Source organism: Hibiscus syriacus, unplaced genomic scaffold (genome assembly GCF_006381635.1).
Source record: "Hibiscus syriacus cultivar Baekdansim isolate YM2019G1 unplaced genomic scaffold, ASM638163v2 tig00005411_pilon, whole genome shotgun sequence".
Taxonomy (NCBI): domain Eukaryota; kingdom Viridiplantae; phylum Streptophyta; class Magnoliopsida; order Malvales; family Malvaceae; genus Hibiscus; species Hibiscus syriacus.
The window spans coordinates 462258-468849 of NW_024062057.1; the positions used below are offsets into that span (position 1 = coordinate 462258).

Genomic DNA, 6592 nt, shown 5'->3' on the forward strand with positions numbered 1-6592 from the left:
GCAGTTTTCATCCCGTTAAAATGATTGATTGCATCACCTCACCGGTCACAAAAACTGAACACTTCGCATACACAGGCAGAAACCTTATACAGTTTTGGGTATCATGGTAGAGACAATTACCGGTTTTGGTCCAAGTTCAGTTTGCAGAAAGACCCTTTAGATGAGTATGTATGAAGGACCACCAAGCAGCCAAGTCAAGTTCCCAAAAACCCTTGGTTTTTATTAGGAAGTTATACATCAAAGATCAAATTATACATCCAAATTGGACATGTTTGAAAGCTACAAAGACTGCTGATCGCGCTTGTTTAGAATGGAAATGAGACGGTCATGCAGGGACCAGCTGCATCTTAAGATCTAAATAAGGAAACAAAGTGACACTTTTTTCAGGCAGAAGTGTTTACAAGATTAATTCATAAAATGGTGGATTTGGACTACAAATGAACCTGCTTTTTTTTTTCAGGATTCTTAAGGACACTAATATATTGTGAGTTCCATAAACAAAAAAGCGCATACAGAAGGTAGCATACAAGCCAAACCTAATTGCATAGCTTCGGTATCACTCAAGTGACAGGTCTATGGTTCATAAGTGTTTTATGTTAAACGAATGCTTGTTTGTAAACCTAAAATGAATACACAGTCAAGATATGTTAAATAAAGAATCCTAGAGGAGAAAAAATTACAGTGTTCTCCCTGTTTCGTAACTTCTATTCATGCAGATATCTATATATGTTTTTACACACTAGAAGACTTTTCTGCAAATGCTCAAACTGTTAGGCTAAGCAGTCGTATGAGTACAGATATTCAATCCCAGTCAATGTTCATTTCGTCCCACCTGACCCCTAAAATATTCTGAGGAAGCTAGTACAAAAATGGAGAAAAGAAAGTCGTGAAAAGAATTCAAAAATCCTACAATTTTCAAAATATAAAGAAATGGAGAAAAATAAAAACGTTACTGAGGATGTTTCAACAAGAACCTCATTTAACACATCATCCTCACCGTTTTCCAATGCGAAAAGCTCTGCATCCTTCTCTTCATCGCTAGAAAAAACCCTCCAGTCGAGCTTGGAGTGTGCTGCAATGAATAAACAACTTTTGAGCCCTCTCCATGCCGACCCTTGAATCCCCATGAGCACCTATCCATCTCAACAATGACCGTTTGCATTTACATCCGCACGAGGTTGCATGGAGGAAAATAAGCCTAACTGCAACTTTTCCTAAGGACTTGAACCCGGTAAGATAAGTTTCCCATACAAGCCTACTGCTTTGGGGATTAGCATTTTCATCTTCCCAGTGATAGGATCTCCTTCCTTCATCTGCACAGCTCGAGCGTATACCGGATCAAGCCCTTCTGTTCTCCATTTCATAAGTTCCATAAGAGCAATATGAGCCTCCTCCCTCGATACAAGCCTGGTTATCAGCTTATCAACATCCTTTCTTGATCAGCCGTCAAGTATTTAAAAGGGGGAAGGTACTTCCCACTCATGTCTTTTATCAAATAAAGTGGATCGAGTATATATGCGGCAGCCCAAGCCGGGTGGTAGTTCTTCTCAAACCGTCTTTCAATCACTTTCTGTACTGGACCTTCTGCAATGTGAAATTTAAAACACCAATCCTTCACCTTGGCTCTGAGATCTTCCCAAAGTGGCAGACATTGCCCAACTAATGGTCTTTCGGCCTCAATCTCTTGTGCCATTTCCTTGATCAATTTAACCAATGAATGCACTGCCTCCAAATCATTCCAAAACCCCATATCTCGAATTATCTCAGCCACGTCCCCAGCAACTGGATCTTCCATTGATACCATTTTATATGTTCATCAAGTAAAACCAACTGAAGTGCCCGGGCAGAGTTCAATATATCTTGAATCATTGCATAAACATGTCCAAATTCAAGCTCTCTTGATCACGCAAAGGCACCTTCAGTAACCCTGCACTCCCACACTCCTGTAACAGATACTTTTCAAAACTAGTCCGAAATTGAGGCGTGATATTTATGAAATTTGCAAGCTTCAAGGCGTTATAAGTCACTGTCTTGAACAAAGGAAGCTCCTTGGTGAAGTCCTTGATCAAACTGTTGAAACCCTGAAACTGACAACATAGATTAACCATCCAATGGTGCTGATTCTCCAAATTCTTCAATGCTTTAGCCTTGAACTTATCGGCAACAATACCTACACACTGCTGCACGGCATTACTGCAAATGCCGGTCACCGTTTCCCACAGCACCTCCTCTGCATATTTTGAAGGAACAAAACCACTAACAAAGGCTGCACTTCGATACAAACTAGTCCCATTGGGCAAATTCACGGTCAAGTTCACCAAGCTCCGCTCGCCACTACCACCGCTGCTATCTTTCCACCCATCGGATGAAACCTGAAAGAACATAGTATCTCTAATCCTTGCCTCGGATTCAGCTTTCACTCATACTTAACATCCAATCTACTCCCAGCAAGCTCCCTCCTTGAAACTGGCGGAAACCGACCTGATTAAGAAAGCTCTGAACTTTGGATGTTCGAGACTCGAGAATGAAACCGACCCACAACACTCGTAAATCCAATCGGCTAACAAATCAACTGCACAATCAATCTGGGATTTGCTTAATGTTGGCCCGGATGAAGTTTTAGGAGTTTTTAGCTTCTTTTACTATCTTCCAACATAGCCAAATCACCTAAATCCTCTTTACCTCCAGATAAAACCAAATGGTGCTGATTTTGTGTCGCCAAACTTCCACCACTCGTCGTCACAAGCACCCCAGGCGACGGCGAGTAAGCTAACTCCCCACATAACCTTGAAGGATCAACAATAGCCAATGGCGTAGCCTGATAAGAACAACCCGGACCAGAACCAGAAATAGAACCCGAACCGGAGGCAACAAGGACCTGGCCGGTGGCGGTTACCGTGACCGAAGAACTTCGTTTTCTATTACCTTGAGTAGCTGTTCCTGCAGCCATCGTTGTCGGAGATGGAGGAACAGAAGAATGGGTTTAACAAGAATGTTAAAGTTGGGACATGTTCCCCTCTTTAGATGTTCTGATGCTGTTCTTGAAGGATTAGACGCCGAGAAAACAGCGTCGCACAAAGAGCATCGGAGTTTTACAGCTTTGGGGAGTCCGGTATCGGTGTTACTAACGAGCATGGGTCCAGATGTGTCCAATACCATGCTCCTTTACCTTTTATAGCCTTGGTTCGAACCATCACTAACCCATCGTACCTTTTGTGCACGGTCTTGGCTGCTAACTCGTCAGCTGAGACCGAGTCTACTGGAGTCGTTGTTGTATTACTCGTGGCAGCCATTGCAAAGGGACTTAAATGAAAATAATGAAAATTTTGGCAACTCCTTGGAGTTTCACTGAAAGGTTCTGCTTATTGTCTCGGTTGTTTGTGGATATCGTCGTGGTTATTGTCATCGTTTTCTTCTCCTACTAGTTCGCGAGGATTATATAAAAAACAACGAATTACGGTTTCTCGCATTTAGCCGGGAAAATCTGCCGGTACTTGCCGGATCATGATTCCCCCGTGACTTCCATGCAGGAGTAGAGGTTAACTGAAGAAAATTCGAAGCGAGAGGGAGGAAGAGGGTAAGATAAGAAGGCGTGAGAGAGAAATAAAAGGGTGAGGGAGAGAAAGAATACGAGGTCACGCGCTAGCACGCGCCATCGAGCTGAGCGTGGGGAATATTCAAAGAGGGAATGCTGATAAAATGTGGTGCACCATGAGGGTAACATCAGAGTCCCACGTACGGAAAATATTTACTAGCTGACGAACACTGTTGGAATTTCATTTAAAAATTTAAATAAATTTGAAATAAATAAATAATAAATTTACAGTTACCCATTAGTTAGAAATATTTTTATGAAATAAATAAATAATTTTACAGCTAATTATGACTTAATATCAAACTAATATCATGATGGTCATGGGCATGAACACATCATTCCATTGAAGATTCGATCTTAATTAAAAGAACATTAAGCCCAGCAGCGGCACATTAAAATAATGTGTTACCAACCTCATGTGTTGCATTTACAAAAAAAATTATGCAAAAAAAAGATAATTTCATGATTTTTCCTTCTTTATTTCCAAGGGTTGTTTATTTTGTTTATATAGTGTGGGAAGATAGATTAAGTTTGATATATCTTATTCAGAACAGGTGGTTAGCATTAAATGTGGATTAGATGGAAAAAAAAAAAAAACAAGACTCGCTCCACGTAAACCAGGATAATAACCATTGCAACTATCTACCGACCATCCCTTCTGGCTATTTGCTACTCCTTCACTCAACATATATCAAATATTTTTCATATATATACCCACTATATGTTATTATTGTTTCTTAATACTACCCACTTAGAGCTGGGTATACGGTTATCTACCTTTTTAGTTCGCGGGTTTTGACAATACGGACTTCAATGGAACGGTTTAAAAAATTCGTAATCATAAACGATTTTGAACTCTAAGGTCCACGCTCGTCCATTTAACCCGCTGACTAATAAATTGATTTATTTAATTTGACAATAAAAATTATTTAATTTTTAAATAAATCACATGTCTTTAAAGTATAATTTTTATTATACTTATATTGATTTGACAATAAAAAATTATTTAATTTTTAAATAAATCATGAATTTTAGACTTATTTAATCACTGTATATTATTATAAGTTAATTATATAATATGTCTTTAAAGTATAATTTTTATTATTAAGTCTTTGAACTTCATCCTTAGTTATGACTATGACTATTGATCTAAATTAGTCTTCAATTTTTTTAATATTTCAATTTCATCCCCCAAACTATGACCTATATTCTAACTTGATCCTCAAACTATGACCTTCATTCTAAATTTGTCTCCAAACTTTTTGAATGTTTCAATTTCATCCCAAACTATAAATATATACTAGTCGCATCCCTTGTTAATATATTATTATATGTTTGAAAAACAGAATTTAGGTTAAACTATGATTTAAGCTAAGTACATATTTGGATCAATCTAGGATGAAATTGGAATATTCAAAGTTTTGGGGCCAAATTAGAAAAAGGTCATAGTTTAGGGTGAAGTTAAAATATTCAAAAGTTTAAGGACTAATTTAAAATTAGGGATATAGTTTGGGGACATATGATGGAATTAACTCTATTATTATTGCTTCATTTGCTAGAAGGGCTGCAGGGAGAACGATTAGCTCGAAGCAGGGACAAACGTATGATTTTATGTTCGGAGACGAACTTAAACTTAGGAGGAGGGGCAAACTAAAATTCCAGGAGGGACAAAAACATATTTTCAATAGGAAATATATAAAAGAATCTAAAATATATGACAATTTTAAATTTGTCCCCCCTTAACTTAGGAGGAGGGGCGAACTAGAATTCCAGGAGGGACACAAAACATGTTTTTAATAGGAAATATATAAAAAAAATCTAAAATATATAAAAATTTTAAATTTTTAGGGGAGCGATTGCCTCTACCTGCAGCTCGGTACATCCCTGACTCGAAGGAATGTCCAAGGGACAGCTTAGATAGTAGCTTTAGCTTATTTCACTTCATTCAATTCAAAAAAGGGGAAAAAAGTTATCTAATAAATCTATAGATTTTAGAAATAATTATAAATGTACATTTTAAATATTTGGGGGTGGTTTCAAATTGTATTATTATTGTTAGCATCAGAGCAGACCTCCTTAAAAGAAGTTAGAACTTTGGTGAAACTCACATTTCCGCCATCAACTTTGCTGTGTTATCGTAAATGGTATAGCCAGTGGATTTCTCTTTTGACTGTGTCGCCAAACAAATTTTAGTTCATATAAAAAAAGAACATACATTTTAAGGGGGGAAAGAAAGCAGTTCTATTTCTCTTCCTTTCTCAAATGTTTAAGCTTAATAATGTCTCATCTATGGTTAATGAGTTAGGTTTGATAAATGTAAGAATATTTCGAATCTATCAAGTGATCTCACTGATAAAGAAAATATTATTTTCCTTAAAAGTATTGGATTTGAACAATTACATTCGCAGTGTGTATGCATTAATTAGTTGATAAATTTTAAATAAATATTGCCCTATAATCTTTGTACTATTAAAAAATGTAAAATGTCTCATAATTTATGTGAATATATTTTACATTTATCATATTATGTACAAACTTTGAAGAATGGTGGATCATAACTACTGATATAAGTGATGTCCAGATAGCCATCAACTCTGATATGTAAATACTTTGACAACAGGAAAGGCTAGTTATCAACCACACCTAATTATCATATTAGTTAAGGCAACGCGTCAAACAAAAAGGTCAAATATTACGTAATTTAATTGTGGAGTAGACCATAAAAACCATGCACCCTCTTCTTTATTCCACAAAAAGTTGAACATATCACCATCCGAATAATTTATTGTACAACGGTAATAAAGTTAATTTCGGGTTGGATTTTAAACTAAAATATACTATATCTATTTTAAAAAAGTTACACAATGAAATAATTTAATTATAATAAAAATGTTTTGATGATAACTTTTTAGATTAAAATCAAATAATTATACAATTTATATGATATATTATATTTTAAAGAGTTATACTTTTGTTGAATTTTTCGATTGCAACAGA

The 6592-nt window shown here is 36.4% G+C and overlaps 1 pseudogene; it reads right to left on the reverse strand.

The window, feature by feature from the left end:
• Positions 1-653: 653 nt before the first annotated feature.
• Positions 654-3561, reverse strand: LOC120199367 (annotated as a pseudogene).
• Positions 3562-6592: the final 3031 nt, after the last annotated feature.